Raw genomic sequence first — 27,477 nt, 5'->3', positions numbered from 1 at the left:
TTCCTATACCTTAGCTTGCTGCTGTAGCTGCTCTCTCTTCTCCCGGCATAACTTATTGTCACCAGCGGAAATTGCTATGAAGGTTCCTCTGACCACTGCTTTTAATGCATCCCCCAGGACTGCAACAGGGGTATCAGCTGTGTCGCTGGTCAGGGGATAGGAGCGGATGGCTTGTTCAACTTGCTTGACAGTGTCAGGTCTGGTTAAGAGTGTCTCTCAGTGTCCATGACCAATGTGCTTGGGTCAATGGAGGGAGAGTAATGTCAACCACTACTGCAGCGTGACAAGACAAGGAGCGGGGTTCTGTCTCAATGGTGGAGACTAGACTCTGCAGTTTCCTTGTGCCTAGAAAATGGTTGAGTCTAGCATAAGTTTTATGAGCGTGAGAGTAGAAGGTGTAATCTTGGGACTGGGGGATGGACCACCCTCCACAGATCCTGCAGCTCTATCTTATGTAGTCAGTGGGCGCCTTCCTTTGAGATATTGCCCAATTCCCCCTGCCAAGATGCTAATCAGTCTAGGTCATCTGAAACACCATGTTGAGATCTCCCCCCAGTAAGGCCAGTTTCTTCCTAGTGGCCATTGTTTGCACAACTGCTTTGCAGAAGAAAGGCTCTTGGCCCTCGTTAAGGGCTGCCCTGAGTGCAAGGGTCTGCTCCCCTATACCTATGTGAAGTACCAGTAGCCGCCCCTTAATCTCCGCTATCTTATCCTCCACCCGCCCCTTAAAGGATTTAGAAATGAGGATTGCCACACCTGCCGTTTTACTGTTTGCTGAGGAGTGAAATTGTTGCTGGATGGCCCTACATTTCAGGAGGTGCCAGTCTTTTGCAAGGAGGTGTGTCTCCTACATATGTCTGCGTTTGTGTTTTCCAGGTATGAAAGAATGGCGCTTCTTTTCACAGGATTATTGAGGCCCTTCACAGTGAGTGTTACTATCCGTAGTGGATCATGTGTAATGGGAGGTTGTGTAAGGGCTTCACCCCATGTTGTGACCTTTATATTCCTGATGCATGTTAGTAGTGTGTAGTTCCCCCTGGTAGTGAATAGGTTCCTTTCTGAAAGTCTAAGAAGCCACTGTGAGTGTGCTCAACCTGTATTCCCATTAGTAAATGTAAACAAGAACAAGAATAATGTCCTGGGGCAATAATAGGCCCACGTCTGAGCCATTGTCTTCCCTCGGTGTGTGGGATCGGGTCAGTGGTCCAGCAGCTCCCCTTCCTCCCCGTGTCTCCTCCTTCTTCTTCGCACCCACAGCGCACCGAGCCATTCCAAGTGCTTGACACCTGGCCCGCTGTTCTCCGTCTGTTTCTAGTAGATCAGGGTTGCCTTCCATCGTCTCCAGCACTGCTCTTCTTTCTTGCACCATAGAGTCCAGATCTGGTTTCAAAGCTCTGGAAGGGGATTGCCACTTGTGCCAGTGAGAGTTCCTGGAGCCTCTACGGTTCACTGTGTTGGGTCTGCCCTCCACATTCGTGTCTCTGTCAATGCCCAGAAGGTCAGTGGACAGTGGACAGTGAGCGAAGTTGGTGGAGCTGCCCATTACAGTGGAATATGAGACGGAATGGAGGCCCCCACAGAGCTTTCTCTCTAAGGTAGGATGTCACTGGGCGAAAGTCTCTTCTCTTCTGAAGGGTGATGGTGGAGAGATCTTTGTTACACCTAACAGCTTTAGAGTGGACATCCCCAAAATTTTTGCCACCCTCCTTCCACTTTTTTGACACTGTTTTTGCTGGTTTTAGGACTCTGCACACTTTACCACTGCTATCCAGTGCTAAAGTGCATATGCTCTCTCCCTTAAACATGGTAACATTGATTCATCCCCAATTGGCATATTTGATTTACTTATGAGTTCCCAGTAAATTGCTCTACATGTACCCAGGGCCTGTAAATTAAATGCTACTAGTGGGCCTGCAGCACTGATTGTGCCACCCACTTAAGTAGCCCCCTGTCCATGTCTCAGGCCTGCCATTGCAAGGCCTGTGTGTGCAGTTTCACTGCCACTTTGATTTGGCATTTGAAAGTACTTGCCAAGCCTTAAACTTCCCTTTTTTTACATATAGGTCTCCCCTAAGGTAGTTTAGTTTAGTTTACTGGATTTATAAAGCGCATGGCTACCTAAAGGCTTACCAGCGCTGAAGAGAAACCAACAAACTAAATGAGGGCCTATACTGAAAACAGTAAAGTCTCCAGTTTCCTACGAAAAGAAAGTTTCTTGGCGGAGTTCCAGAAGAAGTAAATTCCAGAGACTGGCTGCTCTCAAAGCCAAGGATCTTCCTCCCCGTCTGGCTTTCTTAACACAAGGAATTTAATTAGAGAAGCTGATGATGATCTAAACGACCTCTGAGGAGTATAAAATATAACAATCCACCCTGAGGAAGGCTGGACCCTTATTGTGAACAGCTCTGTGCACAGTACACATGGCTTTGATACGTTGTTCAATGGGGAGCCGGAGGAAAGAGACTAAGGCTGGTTTGGCAGAAAAATGTCTAGGGGTGTTCATGTGTAAGCGGGCAGATGCATTTTGCACCACCTGAAATCTCTTTGATACATAACGGGGGGAGCTCGAGAAGGGAACATTCTCATAGTCTAGGAGTGACAGTATAAGGGCCTGGATAATGAGTCTTTTGGCTGGAAATGGGAGAACCTTAAAGATTTTCCTAAGGATTCTTAACAGACTGAAACAGGTAGCCGCAAGTTATTTGAAATTACATTCCATTGTGAGGCGAGAGTCCAACCAAAAACCTTTTTTTTTTATATACTCTTTTGGCGGTGGAGGTCTTTTAACCCTGCTGGAGCAGGGAACTTGGATACTAAGGATAGACCGTAGGGTTCTACGATTGTAGCCAATGGGACCATATAGATATTAAAAAGGGTGGGGCTCTGGGAAGAGCCCTGTGGAACACCACAACTGAGGGGGACAGTGTTGGAGAAGAAAGAACAATCAAAGACTTGAAAGGTCCTATCTCTCAAAAAAGAGGAGAGTCATTTAAAAGTGGTCCCCTTGATCCCTGCATGTGATATTCTTTGAAACAATATGTTATGATCCACAGTATCGAATGCGGGAATCAAGTCTAAAAGAATGATTGCTGCACATCCACCTGCATCTAGCCATTGTTGTGTGTCTTCTGTAATGACCAAGAGGGCAGTTTCAGTACTATGTTGAGGTCTGAAGCCCATTTGAGTGTGATGAAGAAGCTTATGGTCTTCAAGAAGCCTGTCACTTGTCTGTTGATGTGTTTTTCGATTATTTTAGATGCTAAAGGGAGGAGAGCAATTGGTCTATAATTGCTTAGTAGAGTTGAGTCAAGCCTTCTTCTCAAATCTTGACACCGACGTGGGCCTGCCAACCCCTTTGGTTCCACAACCAATGGCCACTGGGCAGTTGAGGATGGAGGTACCAACAAATCCCACTCAACAATTAGGGGCCGATTTACCCGTCCAGGAAGCTTCAAAGCGTCTGGCTCCCGAAGTACATAATGACCGCACAGCTCACGAACGACTAAACAACTCCAGAGTCACTAGCAGCCCAACACTGTGTAAAAATCTGCAGGCGGGCAGTATTGTGACCACGGCCCAGGTTCATGTTCAAGAGAGGGAATCTTCCCAAAGTGACCAACAGCAGGGCGCATCTATTAATCCTAGTAACACAGAGCTTCTACTCTCCACAAGTATCTCGATAGAGGTTCACAACGATATCGTGCATGAGGGAATGCACCAACAATCGACCCCAATCTCGCGGTCAAATCTTAATACCCAGAGGAGCAATGAGAGATTGGATATGGGCTTTGAAGCAGCTACAGGAAAAATGGAAGACTCTTGGTTGCAGTCACTCTCAATAACAAACAATAAAGATTTAGGTGAAGCATTGGACCTAAAAACCCTTGACCTAATAAATCCCTAAAGATCAATATTTAAACAAACCGCTACTGGTGGGTAGCACTGAACACAGTTCCATTATACCGCAACAAGAAAGGCCGCTTAACTCAATTATGGAAATTTCGAGTGGTATAAGCAAACCACAATATGACGTCGTAACAATGGCAAGAAGTATCCTGACCATTTCTTCCCCGGAGACTATCAATAGAGAAGGCAAAAAAATGTCTTCCAAAAGTTCCTCTCAAGCAGGTTACCCGAGCAGCGAAATGGAAGATCTCACTCGACTGCATGCCTCACTGTTAAATGCTCTACAATCTTCGACAACAGCTCTTAACATGCAATCGGATAAGCTTGACTTACAAATGGACCTAATGAATGTTATGGCAATACACATCGCCGACATCAATCGCAAGTTGGACCTGCTGGCCATCCGGCCATTGGAGCATATATCTAGTCAACAGCAAGTCTTTTGCAACTGTGGCCCAGTAATAGACAAAATAAGCATGTTACCAACTATTTTAACAGAGATACTGCAGAAAGTTAAAACAAGCAACATCAATGAAGCAACTTTCAATAATACAAACCACGATTCAGGTTATAAAGTCACACTTCAAAAGACACCAGGCCTGGCGGCAAGTAGTCCTACAAAAAGTGAGGCAAATACTGAAGGTATATACTCAATTAGTACGGATGAATCGTCACAGCTGAAAGAAATAGTGCCCACTAATTCTGAGTGTACAAACGAGCGCCCAGCTCGCAAACCGAACCCCCTAACTAGGAGACAAAAAAAGCGAGCCAGGAAGGCAAGGAAACAAAGTGCCAAAGCAGTTAATGATAATCTTTACCCAATATTTTCGGTGCTCCAGAAACCACAAACCCAAGGCTCTGGGTCTTCAGGGAATCAGAAGGCCATAAATCACGGGAAAGCCACAAGGGATGGGACAGTCAATGGTTTAGGTCCGTCACCAACTGCCGCTTCACCAAAGTCAGCTGTACACAAAATGTCCCAGTTGACAGTACAATTTTCAGTTTAACCCGCACGCCTCGGAGTTTATGGTGAGGGAAGTTCTGGACCAGGCACCCCGACAGAGGTGTCTAAGGGAAAAAACGCACACGAGTAGCGAAAAATCTCCTAACCAACCAGACGCTCCAATACCGAGAAGGGACCAACTATGGTCGATAACAGCTGGAATATTAAGACCAAAGGACGCCCCACACGCAGCGGCATCAGCCGCCACTCTATTCGGTGAGAACAAGAAGCAACTTGTGCTTCAAGTATCACCTTGCCAAGCCACCACTTCGCACGCAGCTGCCACATAATTTGCAGCAACCTCCCTGGATACCACAGCAGGCATTATGTCGAGCCTCAAGTTACACCTGGAAAGGATCTAGCACCCAAGCTGGTGCTATGCAAGTCATAGAAATTTCCCCAGATACAATGTTGGGCAATCGACCAAATTACAACCCACTTTCAAGAAAAATAACTGATGAGGCAAAAGCACGGTCCGTAAATCATAAACTCTCACTCTCAGCATACGGCTCGCAATCCGGCATTAGTAACATCAGCAGTGAAGAGCTCCAGACAACAAGCCCAAGTCACAGCCACCCCTCTAGGGTGGTTACAATCACAAACAATCAAGGGCTAACAAAAACTATAGTTACGTTTCATAATATCCAAACTTCGACAACCAATTTCTTAAACAAAGTTTCTTCAATCTAACAAATACCTACGTTAGATAGGGTACCATATAGTAGCCACTGAGAGGGGGGCCAGTTAAGAAGGCCATCGACACAGAGAAATGTCGATCACCCCCACCAATTACAATCCACTCAGGCCACCAAGAATGACTGGGAATTAAGGAAGATCCTTTTTACCCCGCAATATAAATCATGAGACCATCAAGACAGCTTAAATAGGGGTAACTGTCACGACTCACGTGCTGCTTGCGCCTGGAGTTTGCAGATCTTGAGGCGTGGATCTTGAGAGTTCGACTTTGGCCCAAAAAGGGGCGACTCTTTCTGGTAGCCACGGTGCTGTAGGCAAGGGAAACGCCAAGGACAGACCGTGACCGTGAGAAAGTAGCGCCAGAGGGAAAAAACCCCTTCAGAAGAAGAGGAAAAAACCTCCAAGAAGATTCGCAGAGGATTCCTGAAACAAGAACAGAGGAACAGGAATCAAAAGAACTGACGAATAACACAGAAATGGCGAAATCCAGAGCTAAAGGCTAGGAAATCAGGAGCGAGGACACTAACTGAACAGAAAGTGTTGCAGCGCAAAGAGGAGAAGAAAACACCACCCTTAAATACCATAAAACAGGAAGTGACCCACAGGAAGAAAAAGGACACCATCTTGGATAGGGAAAAGTAGATAGAATAGACTGGAGCAGAAACCATAGAGAATAGGGAAGGAGGAATGCTGGGAAGACAAGGGTAACCTGGGAAGGGGAAAAGACATAAAGGAAAGAGTAAGAAACAGACCCAAAAAGGAAGAAGACAGAAGAAAGAAGAAAAGGAGCCCAAACAGGTAAGAGGGGTCAGGAGACCCCAACAAAACGGAGGGAGAGAGCAGCGCGAGGCCCCAAGTAAGCCCTGGGGCCTCGTAGTGTGCAGGAAAGGCTCGGGGCACGCCGCGTCTTAAAGACGCGAAGCGCGGCCCGAGCCGAACGCGCGGCTTGTGCCGAACGCTCGGCTCGCGCCGCGCGGTGCGGCGCAACAGTAGGTCCCCCTCCCGAAGGCCCTGGTTTGAAAGGAAATAAACGGTGAAAGCGCTGAGTCAGGAGAGGAGCATGAACAGAAGATGCATCTTCCCAAGAACATTCACTGAGAGGATAACCCTTCCAATGAATCAGATACTGCAGACGGGTGTGAAAAAGACGAGAGTCACAAATCTCCTGAACCTCATATTCAGGAACATCATCCACTAAGACAGGAGGAGGACAGGAAAACTGACGAGAATACGGATCTGGTACATAAGGTTTGAGTTGGGAGACATGGAAGACTGGATGAATCTTCCACGTGTGAGGCAAGTGAAGACGGACAGTGACAGGATTAAGCAACTGGAGAATGCGGAAAGGCCCGTAGTAGCGAGGTGTGAATTTGTTCTGAGAAAGACGTGAGGGTAAGAACTTTGAAGAAAGCCAAACTTTATCCTGTGGATGGTAGTCCGGAGAGGCCCTACGTTTCTTGTCTGCTACTTTCTTCATATATCTCTTGGTGTGTAAGAGATTAGAACGAATTAGTCTATGGATTTGTAGAAGACATTTGGAAAAATGAGTAATAGCGGGCAAGGGAGTGGGAGACAGAGAAGAAGTAGGAAAAGAGGTAGGATGAAAACCATAAGAACAGAAAAAAGGAGTGGTCTTGGAGGCACTATGGACTGAATTATTGTAAGAGAATTCAGCAATAGGGAGATAAGTGTTCCAGTTGCTTTGAGTTGAGTTGCAAAAACAACGAAGGTATTGTTCTAAGCCTTGGTTCAGACGCTCGGTCTGTCCATTGGTCTGAGGATGGAAGCCCGATGACAGAGCTCTATCGATGTTTAGTGTCTTACAAAAATACCTCCAAAACCGGGAAATGTACTGAGGTCCTCTATCAGATATAATAGTATGAGGAAGTCCATGAAGACGGAAGATATGTTCGATGAATATCTGGCTTAACTCTTGGGATGTAGGTAGCTTTTTCAAGGCAGTGAAGTGAGCCATCTTAGTAAAGGAGTCCACAGTGACCATGATTACCCGGTTTCCTGCTGAAAGTGGTAACGAACACATAAAATCAGTAGAGATGGTGTGCCATGGAGTTGGCGGAACCGGCAAGGGCTGGAGTAATCCTGCAGGTCTGGTTCGGGGAATCTTGACTTGAGCGCATGTGGGACAAGCCTGAACGTATGTTTCAATATCCTGTTTCCAAGTAGGCCACCAGAAAAATCGTGATAACAGTTCTTGTGTGGCCTTGATGCCTCTATGACCAGCAACCGGTGAATCATGACACATTTGTAATGCCTTTTCTCTCACTCTGTTAGTAGGGATGAATAACAGATCGTGATAATAATAGTATCCTTGTCTCTTATGTAGAAGAGGCCTTAAGTTCTCTACTTCATCATCAGATAGATTGGGGTATTCCAGTTGTACCTCCTCCAGAAAAGACTGTGCTACCCCAATGATCTTATTAGGTTCCAGTAGGGGTTGAGCTGGGACAGGAGTACAATCTGGATAACGACGCAACAGAGCATCAGCCAGAATGTTTTGGGAGCCAGGAATATATGTAATGTAGAAATCATACTGGCTGAAGAAGAAGGCCCAACGAGCTTGACGACTATTTTGGCATATGAAATTTCGTAAACATTGTAAGTTTCGATGGTCGGTTCTCACTTCAAAAGGTTCCTTGGAACCCATCAGAAACTGTCTCCATTCACTACAAGCTGTTTTCAGAGCCAACAATTCTCTTTCCAGTACTGAGTAATGTTGTTCTGCAATAGAGAGTATGTGAGACAAATAGAAAACAGGATGTTCAAGACCATCCTCCTCTTGTTGTTGGAGAAGGACGGCACCAATGGCCTTTTCGGAAGCATCGGTGACGACAATAAATTGTTTGTTGGTATCTGGATGTCTTAAGATGGGAGCTTGAGTAAATGCCTTCTTTAAATCCTGAAAGGCTGTTTCGGCAGCTTTAGTCCAGACAAACCCTTTAATAAGATTTTCCTTCTTTAAAGTGTGAGTTATATGGCTAGTTTGTTTTGCAAAGTCTGCGATGAATTGTCGATAGAAGTTCGCTAATCCTAGAAAGCATTGTGTTTCTTTAATAGAAGATGGAGAAGGCCAATCTAGAATAGCTTGTACCTTTTCTTGATCCATAGCTACACCGGTGGTACTTAAATGATATCCTAGATATTTGACTTACGTCTTGTCAAACTCACACTTTTCGGGTTTGCAAAATAGTTGATGTGCCCGGAGTCGTTGAAGGACTTGTTTCACATGGGAAGAATGGAGTTCGGGATTTCTGGAATAAATAAGAATATCATCAAGGTAGATTACAACTGTCTGATTCAGGAGATCCGAAAATACTGAGTCCATAAATCTCTGAAAGATTGCCGGGGCATTAATAAGACCGAAAGGCATTACCCTGTATTCAAAGTGGCCAAATGGAGTCCTAAAGGCCGTTTTCCACTCATCTCCTTCTTTAATGCGTAAGAGGTGATAGGCTCCCCGTAGATCTAGTTTGGTAAACCGTTGGGCCCCTCTGACTGCCTCTAAAATGTCCCTTATGAGAGGCAAAGGATAACGATCTTTAATAGTTATTTTATTCAGGCCTCGAAAATACAGGCAAGGGCGAAGATCCTTTGTCTTCTTGGGTACGAAAAAGAGAGGAGCCCCGGCCGGAGAAGACGATGGAACAATAAGACCACTTTGAATATTTTCATCCAAATACTCCTTTAGTACTTCCTTTTCAGTTTCCGTGAGGGAATACATCCTGCCAAAAGGAACGATAGAGCCAGGTTCCAAGGGAATAGCACAATCGTAATCTCGATGTGGAGGCAACACAGGTTTGGAAGGTTTTTGGAAGACATCTTGAAAATTCAAATAGTGTTCAGGAACTCCTTGGACTGTATTTATGGTCGAACCGGTAGTACCCTCCGTGATTATTGATTTCTTAGGCGACCAATACTTGTCTGAAGCAAAACAGTGCTCGTGACAGAACTGTGAAGACAAGGAAACCGTCCGGGTAGCCCAGTTCACATATGGATTATGTCGGATGAACCACGGGATTCCAAGAATGATGGTATGGTTGGGGGAAGTTATAAGATCAAAGGAGATGTGTTCCTGATGGTTACCGATCTGTAGATTCAGCATCAGGGTAGTTGTATCTACTGGACCTGATGATATCAAAGATCCGTCCACCGTGTGTACTTGTTCTGGAATCTCCTTAGGTTGTATAGGAACTTGTTGAGTAGTGGCCCACTTCTTATCCATATAAATACCACTAGCTCCACAATCTAGTAGTGCCATAGTCTTCTCTTGACGGCCATCAGGTAATTGTAACAAGACTGGTAAAATGAACAAGGATGTGGTATTGTCATTGAAAGAACTGATGGAAGGTATAGCTGCAAATCCCGTCCCCTCCCTTCTTACAGAGGACGGGAAGCGGCGTTTCCCGATGGTCTTGATGGACGTACTGGACAGGTACGCAGTATGTGGCCGGCAGAACCGCAGTATAAACACAAACCCTTCTTTCGTCTATCTTCTCATTCGCTAGCGGAGAGAGGGCCTCGAGTTGTATCCACCTGCATGGGTTCTCCTTCGGTGTCTCTGACTGGAGGGCGAGGTTCCTCAGAACGATGCGGAAAAACTCGTGAGGTGCTTGGTGGAAAAGACCCTCTGCTCTTTCTCTTCTCTGTTCTCCGTTCCCGAAGGCGATACTCGATGGAGAGGGCTTGATCCATCAGGCCACGAAGATCTTCCACTCTGGTGGAATGTACTAGTTCATCTTTTATTTCTTCTTTGAGTCCTCTACGAAACAAAGTCACCAAAGTACGTTCCACCCAGGTGGTCTCTGCCGCTAGTTGACGAAAGCGTGTAATGTATTGAAGGACATCTTGTGAACCTTGATGAATATCGCATAAGGCTTCTTCCGCTGAAGCCTCCAATCCCGGACGACTAAACATCAGCTTGAAGCGGTTCACAAAGGCGGAATAATCCGACAATACCGGATCGTTAGATGATACCATCGGGGTTGCCCAGGCCAAGGCAGGACCAGATAAGGCACTGATGAGATAACCCACCTTTGTTCTGTCATGGGAGAATTGGGTGGGTCGGAAGGCGAAGTACACTGTTAAGGAATCAAGGAACTCACGCAGCTTGGTTGGTTCACCAGAAAAACGATGGGTAGAGGCAGAGAGCGTCGGAACATCACCACTGCGGAAAGCCAAAGCCTGTCGCAGCGCAGCATTCTCACTACGTAGTTGCTGTAATTCTTGAGCTTGTTGCTGAATTGTAGTTAGAAGAGCTTGATCCGGATCTGCAGCAGCTACCACAGTGTCTTCCATGGTGTTAGAAGACGTCGGGATGGTTGGGCGCTGCAATCTGTCACGACTCACGTGCTGCTTGCGCCTGGAGTTTGCAGATCTTGAGGCGTGGATCTTGAGAGTTCGACTTTGGCCCAAAAAGGGGCGACTCTTTCTGGTAGCCACGGTGCTGTAGGCAAGGGAAACGCCAAGGACAGACCGTGACCGTGAGAAAGTAGCGCCAGAGGGAAAAAACCCCTTCAGAAGAAGAGGAAAAAACCTCCAAGAAGATTCGCAGAGGATTCCTGAAACAAGAACAGAGGAACAGGAATCAAAAGAACTGACGAATAACACAGAAATGGTGAAATCCAGAGCTAAAGGCTAGGAAATCAGGAGCAAGGACACTAACTGAACAGAAAGTGTTGCAGCGCAAAGAGGAGAAGAAAACACCACCCTTAAATACCATAAAACAGGAAGTGACCCACAGGAAGAAAAAGGACACCATCTTGGATAGGGAAAAGTAGATAGAATAGACTGGAGCAGAAACCATAGAGAATAGGGAAGGAGGAATGCTGGGAAGACAAGGGTAACCTGGGAAGGGGAAAAGACATAAAGGAAAGAGTAAGAAACAGACCCAAAAAGGAAGAAGACAGAAGAAAGAAGAAAAGGAGCCCAAACAGGTAAGAGGGGTCAGGAGACCCCAACAAAACGGAGGGAGAGAGCAGCGCGAGGCCCCAAGTAAGCCCTGGGGCCTCGTAGTGTGCAGGAAAGGCTCGGGGCGCGCCGCGTCTTAAAGACGCGAAGCGCGGCCCGAGCCGAACGCGCGGCTTGTGCCGAACGCTCGGCTCGCGCCGCGCGGTGCGGCGCGTCAGTAACATTCTGAGGCTTCTCGCCGAGTTCCCATCAACTAAGAAAATTGTATCCACAGACTTGACATCGGTGAAATTCCTCCCTGGCAGCACTCAAAGTGGCCTGGAGCAAACTCTAACAAAGTGGAGAACAAGTGATATTGCTACATTAATTATGGCAGTCAAACAGCAATTTGAAATTTGGGGCATACGGCTATCAGAACCATCTAGTCAACGCTATCCCTTTCCCCTATTGTTAAATTCTAGAGAAAAATTGCCAACGGCCAATGAATTCGTAGGGGACCCGGAATCCGGAGAACTGGAACAAAGGCAGTTTAAATGGAAGGCACCTGACTTAAAAAACAACAGTGGCCCCCCAACTGTTCTGAAGGGAGAGCGAGATGAATGGAGATGGATGGCTCACACTTTAAATTCGAGGAAAAACAATTGACCTAGTGCATTAAATGCAGTAAACACAGATCAAAGTTTGGCTGTCACCATAATGTCCTGGAACATCACCGGTGCAAAAACTATAGTATCAGATGGGTTCACAGCAATGACTAGTTGCAATTATTCTATAATCCTGCTTCAAGAAACATGACTGGAGGACCCAATCGAATTAGGAGTCTACTCGCTACACCACATTAGTGCCAAAAAATCAAAGAAATCAGGTAGGCCAAGCGGTGGTCTAGCCACATACATTTCAACGGCATTACTTGTATCAACAGAGCAGTTGGCTTTCTCAAAGACCGACCTGCAGGCCATTAAAATCACCTTTAGTAATAATCAGCACGCCCCGCTAGTCATTTTTAATGTCTATGCCCATCCGCGGAAAAATCGGAAAGTACTGCTCTATGATGAAATATTGAATAGGGTGGAAGAGATAAGATGCGCTAATCCAGCATGGGGCATATTAGTGACAGACGACTTCAATGCTAACTTAATGCACACTCCAGAACCGGATGAGCAACTGGCAGCTGAAAATGCCATATGGTCAGTGCCGCTGCAAACACTGCCAGCGCAGAAAAGACTGGACACAAGGGGTAAACAACTGGTAGAGGCACTAGAGCACATGAGTATGAGGGTACTAAATGGCAGGATCAACGATGACGTCCCGCCAAGCTTTACTCATCACAGCGCAAAGTCCGTGACAATAATAGATTATACAGCCGTGTCACTTCCTTTGCTAGCTCATGTTAGCAAATTAAAAATTAAACCTACTCTCCATAGTTACCACTTCTTTCAGCACATAGAACTCGTTTGGAAGGCTCCGTGCCTTCTTCCAGCTATAAAGGAACTAGGAACAATAACATCTATCAACCTAAACCGCCTGATCTGGTCGGAGTCTTCATTACCAAGGCTGTGTAAAAACATAAAGGCGGTGATTCTAACCGCGGCGGGCGGCGGTCGCCGCCCGCCATGCGGTTACCGCCAAATGACCGCACCGCGGTCACAAGACCGCGGCGGCCATTCTGGCTTTCCCGCTGTGCTGGCGGGCGACCGCCAAAAGGCCGCCCGCCAGCACAGCGGGAAAGACCCAGCAACGATGAAGCCGGCTCCGAATGGAGCCGGCGGAGTTGCTGGAGTGCGACGGGTGCAGTAGCACCAGTCGCGAATTTCAGTGTCTGCTAGGCAGACACTGAAATTCTTTTCGGGGCCCTCTTACGGGGGCCCCTGCAGTGCCCATGCGATTGGCATGGGCACTGCAGGGGCCCCCAGGGGCCCCACGGCACCCCCTACCGCCATCCTGTTCCTGGCGGGAGACCCGCCAGGAACAGGATGGCGGTAGGGGGTGTCAGAATCCCCATGGCGGCGGAGGCGCGCTCCGCCGCCATGGAGGATTCTCACGGGCAGCGGAAAGTCGGCGGTACACCGCCGACTTTCCGTTTCTGGCCGCGGCTGAACCGCCGCGGTCAGAATGCCCAGCGGTGCACCGCCAGCCTGTTGGCGGTGCTACCGCGGTCATTCGCCCTGGCGGTTTTTACCGCCAGAGTTAGAATGACCCCCAAAATCTTTGCTTCATTTGGCAATATGCCAGGACCTACCAACAGTGAAAGCGTAGGCCACTTTTCTTCAGTCAGCACCCTCTCTTGGCCTCGCCAGGCGTCAATTGCCACATAATAATCAGGCAAGGTCTTCAAACCTACCAGTAAATATTTTAGAACTAAGGAAGGAACTGAGGCGCAACCTTAGACTAATAAAAGATAGCTCTCCTACAGCAACCCGATGCACCCAAATAAAAACCCTACGGAAAAATTACAAGAATCAGGTATGGCAAATGCGAACCAAAAAGGAGGACAACTTCTGGCTCAAATTACTTCATAATTCAAGGAAGGCTAATTCAAGGGCCTTTTGGTCAACAGTGAATGGAATCGGTCGGCAGGTGAGAACAATAAACTTCACATCAGTCCCAGAAGTAAAATGGGTGGAATACCTTGCCAACATTTTCTTCAAACCACCCTCATCTGAAGTAAATCAGCCTCTGAAGGAGTCAATAAAACTCACAGACGTCAGTCAGAGTGGGACAGCGTTTAGTGCCAAGAACGTCGCCCTAGCCATCAGGCAGGGTCGCAGGGACGGGCCCCTGGTTCTAATGGTCTTCCGCAAGCTGTCTTTAAGGCTGACCCTGAATATTGGTCAACAACACTGTCAATCCTGTATACTGAAGTTGAGTGTAACACAATCATTAACCCAATATTCAAAGGGGGCTGTAGAGCAAACCCAGCCAGTTACAGATTGATAGCGTTAATTGACAGCGAGGCCAAATACTTCGCCACCTTAGTCCTGGCCGACCTGCTCAATTGGTCAAACTCAAACAACCTGGTTCCTTTGAATCAAACTGGTTTTAGGAAGGGATATGGTACAGTGATTAACATCCTTACACTAGGAGACATTGCCAACCAAGCAAAATGCTTAAAGAAAAATATATATTTATGTTTCCTGGACTTCAAAAGTGCTTTTGATCGAGTCGATAGAGCACTTCTTCGGAGCAAATTGCAAAGGTGGGGCCTGCAAGAGCGAACTCTTAGATGCATAGAAATGCTATATGATAAAACTTGGGTGCAGATCAAGGTAGCAGATGGCTCAAAAATTTCTAGGAGGATACCAACAAATCTAGGATTAAAACAGGGTTGTGTTTTGGCCCGCACCTCTTCAACCTTTTCACGGCAGATCTCTCCTTGAAGCTGGATGCAACCAACTTGCACTATCCAAGGATGGGAAGTTTGACCCTATCACACCTTTCATACGCTGACGATATTATTCTGCTAAGCCACATGAAAATAGGGCTGCAGCGGTTGGTCACTACTTTAGGTGAATACGCAAAGACAAACAAATTAGAAGTTAACACCTCAAAGACCAAAACCATGTCCATGGGATGTCCTTTGAATCTAGCCAACAATATAAAGTTGAATGGCATTACCCTTGAAACAGCTCGCTGCTATAAATACCTTGGCATCATCATTGATAATAAGGCCAATCTTGCGCCGCACAAGGGCTACATTGCACAGAAGTGCGAATCCTTAACGTTTGCTTTCTGTACCATAGCAAAAAGATTAAATGGCCCATCGTATAAGCCGTTACTGTCTGTTATGTCAGCCAAATTCCTCCCAGCCACTACATACGGAAGCAAGGCTTTATATGGGAAAGACGCCGCGCTACTGGACCAACAACAAATAAACATCTATAAGCAGGTCTTTAAACTTCCTGGCTCCGCTTCTCCCGCACAGGTCAGGCTAGAATTTGGCCTAATACAACAGCAGTTGGGCAGGAAAGCGCATACAATAAAGTCCTGGTACAAAATAAGAAAAAAACATGACCAGCCCCCTAGTCATGGCTTTATGGTATTCAGTGAGCAACAATCCAAAATCAGTATATAAAAGGTATCTGTACAATGCTCTGCAAGAGACAGAAATGATGCATCTGTGGGACTCCAACATCTCATATCCACTGTTGTGTTGAGCGTTAAAAAAGGAAATGGGATTGCAGTCCTTTCTAGCTGATAAATCTAAATTTGTACAACACTCGCATGCCTGACTTCTTATGCACACTTACAGCACCTTGGCGCCATCACAATATTTGATTTCAACATTCGCACTACATATCAAGCGTCGTTTTCTGGCTCTTCGTCTAGGCGCTCTACCATCCAGAGCAGACCAACCATCTTGGAAGAATGGAGGAGAATCTTCCTGTAGGTTATGTAAAGGTCCCCAGGAAGACATGGTCCATCTGATTTGTATTTGCCCGGCCTTAAAGGAAGCACGACGACAACTGTTAAAACCAGTCTTCGAGAGGAATGTGACTCGTTCCTGTCGGCCAGCAGTTATGTCAATGTTTGACCCTCACGATCCGCAGTCAATCTGCAGATTCATCAACTTTTTGACTGTCCACACCGCAAGCGTAAACTTACTATTTAGGACACACCCTAGCTGACAGTTGGCTCACTTTTAAGTGTTCATTTATTTTATTAGTAGCGTATTAAAGTTTTGACAATGTTATAGCATGTGGAAGGACACATTTTAAGATGACTCAGTTAAAAAGGCAAAAGAAAAGCCCATAGGCGCAGCAGCAGGTTCTCAGACTGTACACATTGAGTTAGCATGTACCATCAACCGCACCACGGGCATCAAGTGTCTGCAAAGTTAGTTTAATGGTCACCCCGCCCCTCGACTGCTCTAGAATTTCTTTTTTTTTTTTTTTTTTCTTCAAACTTTTATAGAAGTTTCTCCTTTTGTTTGTCCTTTCTTTTATATAATTTTATATATTGTATACAATGCATTGATTGTTATGGTTTTTATTAAATAAACAATAAAGATTCACCAGCCAGGGAGAGGAAGGTGTGGGCCCCGGGCAGAGGACGGTGTTTGCCAGAAGATGTGGCAGGGCAGAGTGCCTTGTGTCCCAGGAGGGAGGATCAGGTCGAGGGTGGTGTATGCCAGGGGAGGGGACCGGTCAGAGGGTGGTGTGTGCCAGGCAAGGAGGTAGAGAGCGGTGTGTGCCAGGGGAGGGGGAAGCAGAGGGTGGTGTGAGCCAGGGGAGTTGGCAGTGGGCGATGTGTGTCAGGAGAGGGGGGTGCAGAGGACACTGTGTTCCAGGGGAGGGGGCAGAGGGCAGTGTGTGCCATGGGAGGGGGCAGAGGATGGTGTTTACTAGGGGAGGGCGAGCAGAGGGCACTGTTTGCTAGGGGAGGAGGGCAGAGGGTGGTGTGTGCCAGGGGAGAGGACCGGCCAGATGGTGGTGGGTGTCAGGGGAGGGGGCAGAGGGAGCTGTGTGTCTGAGGAGGGGGCTGTGCATGGTGTTTACAAGGGTAGGGGGCAATTGGCGCTGTGTGCCAGGGGGCGGGCAGTGGGTGGTGTATGTGGGGGGGGGTAGAGGGTGGTCTACACTAGGGGAGGGGAGAAGCAGAGGATGATGTGCCAGGGGAGGGAGCAGATGGCGGTGTGCAGCAGGGGAGGGGGCAGAGGGGGGACAGAGGGCGGTGTGTGCCAGGGGAGAGGGCTGGGCAGAAGGTGGTGTGCGCCAGGGGAGGGGGAAGAGGGCGATGTGTGACTGGGGAGGGGACCGACCAGAGTGAAGGCAGTGTGTGTCAGGGGAGGGGACAGTGGGCAGTATGTGACAGAGGGGGCAAGGCCGGTGTGTGCCAAGGGAGGGACCCGGGCAGAGGGCTGTGTACCAGGGGAGGTGTTTGGGCAGAGGGTGGTGTGTGCCAGGGTAGGGAGCAGTGGGCAGTATGTGCCAGGGGAGGGGCCGGGGCAGAGGGTACTGTGTCCCAGAGGGGGGGAGCAGAGGGTAGTGTGTGCCAGGTGAGGGGATTGGGCAGAGGGTTGTGTGTGCCAGGGGAGGGGATCAGCCAGAGGGTGGTGTGTGCATGGGGAGGGGCAGTGCGTGCCAGGGGAGGGGACTGGCCAGAGGGCACTGTGTGCCAGTGGAGGGGCTCAGGCAGAGGTCGGTGTGTCTGAGAGTCAATCCTCAAATTCACCAGTGTTAGGACTGTGCCCGTGGGGGATGTTCCCAAGTCAAATGTGGTCATTGGGTCGCTTCTAAAGGGCATTTCATACACAGTTAAAGCCAAATTCACCAATCCCCAGCTACGGGTTCTGTCTCATCTCCAGCCCCCCCAGCTTACCAGGAAAAAGAAGTGAGCTGCGAATGTTGGGCACCAAAAAATTCAGCATTGCCTTTTGAGATTGTGGGCGATTTGTTTACAAGTTAATTTAGCAAACTGGAGAACCTGATAATAACATTATTTGCGGTGTGCCATGACAGGTTGGCCAAGCTGGAGGCTGCGCTCTCAAAGCAGGCAAAAGTACTACACCCCATTCAGCCAGCCACTATGAGGGGCATGCTGACTAATATTTAACCCGCCATCATCAATGAAGGATTCTGAGCCGATAACCGTGGGTGTTTGGTTGCCAAGTCAGCAGTTCCATGACACATAGACTCTGCTCCTAAGGGTAGGATTAACAGCAACGCTGTGTCTGGCCCCACTGGAGGGGATGATGCTCATATCTTTGGTCAGGGTTTCCCCAAAGGAGCAGTACCTTTGAGGAGGCCGCCTTTTTCAGGCACCAGTGAATATACTCTGCAACTGAGAAACAAAATAGTTCATTGGTTAGAAGGGTGTTTAAGAAAACTAGAACTAATTTCATCATCATGGCACGTAGAGTCAATTGGCTAGGCACGCAAACCAAGACCATGGTTGGGGGCTGTATTATCATGAATTTCAACAATCTTTATGTTACTGGCTGCCTACTGTTGGACCTTTCTGACACCTTGTGCTAGTGTCTGACCCCTGCCTTTGTGCTATTTCTATAAGTCTGTGACTAATCCACCTATCCTTTCTATGTCCCATCAACTTCCTTCCACTGTTCAGGGGGGTGCTGTTAATAGTAATTTATCCCAAAGTGTCCCTACCTTTCATAGGTTTGATCCTTCGAGCTTGCTCAACGACAACAACTGACTGCCTCCTAATACTGCCTATATTGATAGTAATGCTGACGTCAGGATTGTCAGAATCCAACAATTACGGTGGATTTTGTTATTTTAAGCAGGAATGTGGCAGGATAAATACTGATGATGTTGTGTGGTTCTCCCTGTTGAGAAAACATAACATTATATACCAGTAAGAAACCTTGAAGACAGCTAACAACTTTCTATGGGAGGGCTAAAAGGGATATTTTCTTCCCGCAGCAGGCTCCAGCTCGGGCAGAGCTAAAGGGGGTCTCACAGTTTCCATCTTTCTGAGCCTGAAATGTTGTGCCACCCAGTAGTTACTGGTTCTTCAAATTAATTTGCTGTCTGTCCTTCCTTTCAGAATCCTGGTAATATTTTACTTGTTAACATTTGGAATGACAATCCAAACCTTTCTCAAAATGCCAGTTTCTTGCATTTGAGAGGCTTTCTGGATAAATATCTTTGTCCTGTGATTTTAACACTCACTTGTGTGATTCCTGCCATAAACGTGATATATGTACTTGGTCCTCTTTACCACCAGCCACTCAACGCTTTAGACATTCCTCTCAGGGTGAGCCCTTAAACGCTATTTCAGACAACTTTAACCTGGCTTTGGTACAGGCTACGAAAGCAAATAAACTCCCACTCCTAGCATGCCTACCTGTTCCGGGAGGGGCTGCCACGCTTTTATTTATTTGATTGTTGTCTCCTCTAATCTTCCAACCTTATTTCTGAACTTTGAGGTGTTTGGGGTTTCCAAAAGCAACCATAATCCTCTTTGTGCCAGTTTTTACTAGGAAATTCATTCTATGTCAGGACCGGAGGCTTCGGATTATGCTTCTCTTCCTTTACTGGTCAAAATACAGCAGCCAAAGAGTTAACAATAGTAAACTACAAAAACTACAAATCCCATAAACATTAGTAGTCCAGACTGCCCAATCCCAGGCAAGCCCCAACTATAAGAGTCTCCATGACAATCGCTCCACCTCTTTCTTTGCTGCTGCGCAGCCGAAGTTGAGTCCCCTCTTTTTCTTCTATATACAGTATTGAATATATGTATTGTCTATATTGTGTTATTACTGGAACCCGTGGAGCGGGAGCAGGGCGAAGCGCCACTCCATTGTCGGAAGACGAGAATCGTGTCTTCCCGATTGATTTATAGTGTTTTCAGGTGTGCGCGCGTCGGGAACTGTAATTTCCTTCTGATCGTGCTTCATTGACAAAAGTTCTTCCCGCCCGCAACGCAGTTTATTCTACTCCTCTGCGCTGGCGGGGCCGAGGGAAACTTGGTTTTACTCGGTCTCCGAGGGAGACCGAGCGAGTGCCGCACCAAGAGAGCAGTCCGCTCTCTATTTCCAAGCTCTTTTCGGTCCGCGCATGCGCGGAGCCAGAGATTCCGATTTTCATCGGAGTCTCCGTCTCTGCAGCGCGCGGAGCGCAAAACAGATATCTCTGCCCTCTTGAACGCCCGACGGGGCGAATAAACGTTTAGGCCTCACCTAGGAGGCTTCTGCAGGTGCTCCCTCCACATGATTTTGGGCCCTAAAAATAAAATAAATATAAAGAAGATTGCACTTGTGCAAAACTTTGATTATACTCTTTATCAAAGAGTCAATTTACCTGCTGGGGCTGCCTCCCCCCTTTGAACTCCATTTGTATCCTGCCATGGCTTATTTTTCCGGGGAGGATGAATATTACCAAGAGGAAGTGGAAGGTCCCTTCCCTGAACAAATGGAGGAGAGATTGGTGCAAGCCCTTGGGCACCATGTTCAAGATTCGGTTAATCAAGCTTTAATAAAAGCGCTTAAACCGTTTACCAGACCTCTGGTCAGATATGGACAAAAATAATTGATGGGACCCCCTCCTTCTGGGTCACGAAGCAATGAATCTCAACCCAGAAATCCTGGGTTTACCAATATGGGACCGGCGGGTCCTTTATCTTCAGGAGAGATCCTTTCCCAAATGGCCTCGGCCGTGCTAAATGATCATGAATATAGCTCGGATCTTCTCCCTCCTTCTGAAAATCTTCCTACTCCCTCAGGCTCGCATAAGGAGCTGTCTCAGTCTTCCGACTCTCACTCGGATTCAGATATATCAGAACCCAAGCTCTCAGGCAAACGAAAACAAAAATCTAAACGCTATGCTTTGGATGAGGTATCCCTCCAGGGGAATCTACTTTTTGACCCAGAGAACATTTTCACCCTAGGTCAACGGAATGGGTCCCTTGCACTGAAGTAGCCCACTATGTACAAGATAGACTTCGCAAGTGCTTTGACAAGGATGTTCGTAGTATTCTTCGGTCAGAATGTCCCGCCCCTCTTTGGTGGGAAAAGTAGCTGACACTCTGGAACTTGATCCCAGTGTGGCGACATTTCTCAAAAAGTTTACTAAAGACCCTAAGAAAGGACTGGATCGAGCCTGGAAGGGATGCCAGGACAAATTGCTGGACCTGTCCGGTCCCATTACAAAGATTCTGGATCCCGCAGTGCAAGCTAAAGAGACCAACTCAATCTTAGATCCTCAAACTGTTCTCGAATGGGCCCAAAGAGCCATCTGTCTTCTAGGGAATGCGAGCTGCGCCATGTCTTCCGAACGCAGAAAATCTTTTCTCATGCGGATAGACCCTAAATTAGCGGAGTTGGCACCCACTGAACTGGGACCCCTAGCTAATGGTCTCCTATTCGGAGAGAAATTTGTGAAAGACTTGGGCAAGTACGTCTCCACCTTTTACAGCCCTTGACAAGGCCCAATCCTCCATGAAACTAATGTTCACAGGTGGCCTTTTTAACAGGGCCGGACGCTACAGAGGTCGAGCGCCAGTCCGTGGTTTCCAGCAGACCTCTCCCAACTATGCTCCTAGAGGTCAGGGATACTACCAACCTTCAGGCTTCTATCCCTCCAGAGGCCGGCGAGGCCGTGGACGTGGCTTCAGAAACCGAGGTTCAGATCGGGCCCAAGATACCAATGCAGGTGAGATTTATTCATTTTTGGGATGTGATTCTTGGGGGGAGATTGGAGAAACACGCTCAAACATGGGAGAGCATTTCTCAAGACCCTTGGGTCCTTCAGACTGTCCGAAGTTACAAACTAGAATTTTACGACACCCCTCGACAGAGTTGCCCTCCGTTTCCTCTCCTTTTTTCCCTAGCAGAAAGCAATTTTATAGACGCAGAAATCGAAAGTCTGCTGCGCAAACAAGCAATTGTACCTACAAGCCCTCATCCAAAAGGGTTCGTCAGTACCATTTTTCTAGTGCAAAAGAAAGGAGGAGGTTTTCGCTTGTTGTTAAATCTGAAGGACTTCAATCACTGGATAGTCTACCATCATTTCAAGATGGAGGGTATCCATATGTTGAGGGATCTCCTTCAAGAGAAAGATTGCTTAGTGCGGCTAGATCTCAAAGACGCCTATCTTTTGGTCCCCATTTTTTACCCGCATCGGCGGTTCCTTCAGTTTCAGTGGAAACACCTATGGTACGAATTCAAGGTTCTCCTCTTTGGTCTTTCCTCTGCCCCGTGGTGCTTCACGAAACTCCTCCGTCCGGTGGCCCAATTCCTTCGAGAAAGAGGCGTTTGCCTCATCATTTATCTCGACGATATTTTGATCATGGCACAATCCAGGGAGTTGGTCGCCCTTCATCTCTCCTGGGCGATTCAAATTCTTCAAGATCTGGGGTTCTTGATCAAAAGCGAGAAGTTGGTAACGCTTCCCTCGCAAAGTATAGAATTCTTAGGTTCTCAAGTAGATTCTATTCAGGCTCAGCTCCAACTACCTCTAGCGAAACAAACCTCAATCAAGAAAGAATTACGGAAAGCCCTTGTCTCTCCGACTATATCATTACAGATTTTAGCCCGACTGGTAGGGCTTCTGGCTTCTTCCATTCAGGCGATCTTCCCAGGCCCTTTACACTACAGGGCTCTCCAACGCCTAAAGATATTTCACCTGCGCAAAGGTCTATTTTATACAGATCAGATCCCGTTATCAGAGGAAGCCAAGACAGAGATTATCTGGTGGTTTCATCACATGGAGGCTTGGAATGGCAGAGCCATCTTTGCATCCTCTCCGGAGATGATCATAGAATCAGACGCCAGCCGCTGGGGCTGGGGAGCTCGTTGTGGCTCAGTGGAGACGGGGGGCCGTTGGCCTTCGGAGGAACTGAACCTCCACATCAACTGTTTAGAACTGCTAGCGGGAGCGTTTGCGATTCGTTCGCTCTCTCCCGACAAGGCCAGCTGTTGCATTCTGTTGAGGATGGACAATGTATCAGCAGTGAGATATATCAACAGTGAGATATTTCAACCGCATGGGAGGTACCAAATCTCACATGCTGGCGGAGATTGCCAGGGACTTTTGGCATTACTGCCTTCAGAACCAGATAAATGTATTAGCAGAGTACATTCCGGGTCGAACCAATGTGGTGGCAGACTGGAATTCACGATTTTTGAAGGACAGCAGCGATTGGATGCTGCATCATTTAGTGTTTCAGAATCTAGCGAAGAGATGGGGTCCCTGTGTAACAGACCTGTTTGCGTCTCGACTCAATACCCAGCTTCTGAGATTTTTCAGCTGGAGACCGGACCCAGTAGCTGTGGGAACGGACGCCTTTCTCCAAAATTGGTCTCACAACATTCATTATGCTTTTCCCCCTTTCTCTATGATTCAGAGGGTCCTTGCTCAGGTAAAGAGACAAATGGCAGATATAGTGTTAGTGACACCGCTCTGGAGAGCCCAAGCGTGGTTTCCGGTGGCGATGGCACTATCATGTGCACCCCCAGTACGTCTGCCGTTATTCCAGTCCCTTCTTCTGGATCCCTCGGGATCCCCTCATCCTCTAGTCATTCAGAAACAACTACATCTCATGGCATGGAGACTTTCAGGAGCTGATGGCAAGTGCCGGGAGTTTCAGGAGACTCTTTGTTATTTTTGTCTCAATCCTGGGCCCCCTCCACCCATAAACAATATGAGGCATCCTGGAAGAGATGGGTGTGTTGGTGCAGTGAACGGGATATTGATCCCGTGGGGGCCCAGATTTCCATGATAGCTAATTTTCTTTCAGATTTGGCTACACAGGGTCTTGCCTACAGAACGATTAATAATCCTATGTGGATGGTAAACCTGTTGGTGAGCATCCATTGATTTCTAAAATTCTTCGAGGTATTCGGATGGTAAAACCTCCTCAAACGCGTTATTCAGTTTTGTGGGACGTGGATATTGTCCTTCGTTTTATTAGGTCCTGGCCTTGGAATGATGATTTGTCACGCAAACAGCTATTGGCCAAACTGACTGTTCTTTTATGCCTTATTTCATGCAGACACGTCTCAGATGAAAAGGCTTTGGATCTGACAGGTAGAGTATTTACTCCTACGGGAGTTTCGTTTACTATTTCTAGAAGAACAAAGACTGCATCAAGATGTGTTTCATACCCAGCCTTTCCTCATAATCAGAAATTATGTGTAGTTCAATGCTTGAAAGTTTATGAGAATATTACCCGTGAGTCTCGAAGAGATGCAGGAGGTCAATTGTTAATATCCCTTCAGAGGCCATTTGGTCCTGTCTCGTCGGCCACGTTGGCTAGATGGGTCAACTGGCTTTTGGGAGAAGCTGGTATTGATACCTCAGTGTTTGGGGCTCACTCCATTAGGGGAGCTATGGCTTCCAAATCCTTTGGATTGGGTTCCAGATTAGAGGATATCATGGCAGTGGCGGATTGGTCTTCAGATAATACATTTAAAGTATTTTATCATAAGCCCATTGTGGATATTGCATCTAATGTGGTGGATCAGCTTTAAACTAGCATAATCCGAAGCCTCCGGTCCTGACATAGAATTAAAAAAATTCTAGCTATCGCGTCAAGAAATTTCAATTCTATTAAGGACATGGAGGCGAGGATTATCCCACCCGTATTTTACTGACAATTACAATGTCTGATGTTGGATTATTCACATACAAATTTGTGATGATGAAGTGTTTTTCAAATTCATGTTTTTCCCCCCCTTAAGATTAATTCATTTCCAAAATTATTACAGTGCATTTCTTTCCATTTAGGTACCGTTTCCAAAGAAGATTGAAGTTTCGGTCTGAGATTTGATCTTTTCTGTTGTGTTTTTAGAGTTCGCCTACGTGTTCAGTGGCAAGTGTGAAGGAGTGAAATGTGATTCGTCTATCGCAAAGAAAGAGGAGGAGCGGTTGTGATGGAGACTCTTATAGTTGGGGCTTGCCTGGGATTGGGCAGTCTGGACTACTAATGTTTATGGGATTTGTAGTTTTTTGTAGTTTGTAGTTTTTGTAGTTTGTAGTTTTTGTAGTTTACTATTATTTGCTCTTTGGAGCATAATCCTCCCTCCGTGTCCTTAATAGAATTGAAAATTCTTGACGCGATAGCTAGAAACTTTTTTATTCTGTATCCTTTAATCACGCTTTGTGTGGATGGGTTTCTATTAAAGATGCAGAATTAGTTAGGACAAGGTCACCTCAGCCAGCTTTATTGTAAGCTGTTTAGGGAGTGCTCGGATTAGTTTTTCACTTGTCCGAATGAAAGTGCTCTTGACAAGGATATTTTAACTTCCTATTGTACTATTTGCACCAAAGTAAGGTTGGCCCTCTCCTCCAGTGAACTCCTACATCCACTCGATGGTTTGATCTTACTTGCACTTTTACCCATAAAAAGCTTTTGGAGGCTCTGAAGGAGAAGCCAAGAGACAAACTCAAAGTCAAAATGTTTTTATGATTATGACCTTGTCATCAAGAGAAGGAAACACGTCTTAAGACAAGAAGTCTGGGAAGACCTGGTGGTCTCTTGAAAGCCTAAAGACTGCTCTAAAGTTTGGGCTGCTGTCAACTGCCCCTTTTTATCACCATCTTCAAGGGGCACTCTTTCCCAGCTCATTAACCCAGAATCCTGGCTTAAGCTCTATATATCCATCTAGGATGCTCCCGCCCTTAATGGTACCATTGATGCTATAGTCGACCTTCCAAAGAATAAAGCCCCAGGTCCTGATGCTGTATCACTCAATGTTTTTAAATCTAACATTGACTTATGGGCATCCCTCCTAACCCTTTATGTCAACAAAGCAATTCAGAGAGGTATTTCTCCCTCGTGGTCAAATTCTGTTATCATTCCAGTCTTTACCAAGCACTGGCAAAGCCAATAGATCTCACTTTTTGGCTGCCACTGTAGACCTATTGGCTTTGCAAATGTTTGTTGTTGATGCTAGCCTGAGCCAGCAGAAGCATGACTGCAGATTGCATACACCCCGGCACAGGGAGATTGAGTGATTTGCCCAGAACCACAGGATGTCGCACCGATCCTAAGACTCGAACCTGGTTCCCAAGTACCATAGTCGGCACTTCTGGCTCTAGCGCCACAAGAATCTAAGTGCATGGCTAAATAGGGAGAGCGGTGCACTGCGGGAGACGCACTCAGCAACAAACCACACAGACCCTCTTTGGCAAGAGACCAAGACCGAGAAGAGCACAGAGCCAGATAGCAGTGAACTGACACGGGAAAACAGAAATTCTGTGAGGGACAGGACCTCTGCAAGCTGTTTTGTTTGATGCTGCCACGGAGAAAGGGACAGCCCTCACTGCAAATCATGGCCTGTATTGGTAAATAGGGGCTGATACTCGATTGAAACATTTTGATCATTTTATATCACAAAGCTCTGGTAACCCATCATGTACTCGCTAGTGTGCAGAGCCTTCTCCTGTACCTCTCTGCAGAGGCTGCTACTGCTGTCTGTTGTGTTTTGATGTGTTGAATTATGTCCTTTCTTCCATTGTTGCCTCAGCACAACCAGTCCACCAAAAAAAATCAAAGGGCTAGTAAGCGGCCAGCACTTCAGTTGGAATGGGGGAGAATAAATACAGACCAGTGCATATGGGAGGGGAAGAAGAAACAGACACGGGGCAGAGAGGAAACAGGATTTGGGTGGTTGGGGAGAAAGTAAAAATATAGGCCCAGATTTAGGAAACGTGGCACTTCAGTACATGAAGCGCCACTTTTCTTGCACCTCATTGTTCCCCCTAATGCCACAAGCACACGTAGGATCATTAGCGCCAAAAATGTTGGTGCTAATCGTGAAAAGTACATACAGGCCCATTATAAACAATGGTGTGCCTCAACGTAACACCTGCACTGAGCAGGCATTAAAAATGACGGGATAAATGGCGCAGTGGAATTTAATAGATTCCTGTCTCAGGCATAATGTGGCGCAAGGGTTTACAAATTGGAGCAATGCGTGCATTGTGTCACTTTGTAAATTTGGTGCAGCGTTTTTGCCAACCTAACGACACATTAGCGTAAACAAAATGATGCTAATGTGGCACTAGGTGGCACTGGGCCCTTCTTAAATTTGGGCCATAGTATCCATGGTTGCAAATCATTGCAGAGCCAAAAGCATAAATGAAGGGGATGAGAAGCGCTGCGCTGGCTGCAGCGGAGGAACAAGCCCATCAAGCAGGAGGGAGGAGGAGGCAGCTGCAGGGGAGCCAGCGAGAGCAGGGGGAGGAGAGTGAGCAGCAGCAACTATAAGGAGAGGTAGCGTGGGGGCCGTGAAGCGGGTGCCGCCCCGAGCAAGGGAAAGGAAACCGCACACTTGTGGGAAGTGCTCATGAAATACAACAAATCTCGAGTGAGAGAGTGTGGTAGTGGCTGGATGCCAAACTTGCATTCCATTTAGTCGGGAGCATCTCTGTTGCCATTCTGAATCTGACAAAAAAAGTAGTGCACCGAGAAACATATACATTACAACAGAGTAAGCTTACATGTAACAGGGGTAGTCTCCATGGGAGGAAACCAAGCAA

The sequence above is a fragment of the Pleurodeles waltl genome, chromosome 4_1, assembly GCF_031143425.1.
Source record: "Pleurodeles waltl isolate 20211129_DDA chromosome 4_1, aPleWal1.hap1.20221129, whole genome shotgun sequence".
NCBI lineage: Eukaryota > Metazoa > Chordata > Amphibia > Caudata > Salamandridae > Pleurodeles > Pleurodeles waltl.
This window is presented reverse-complemented; position numbering follows the sequence as displayed.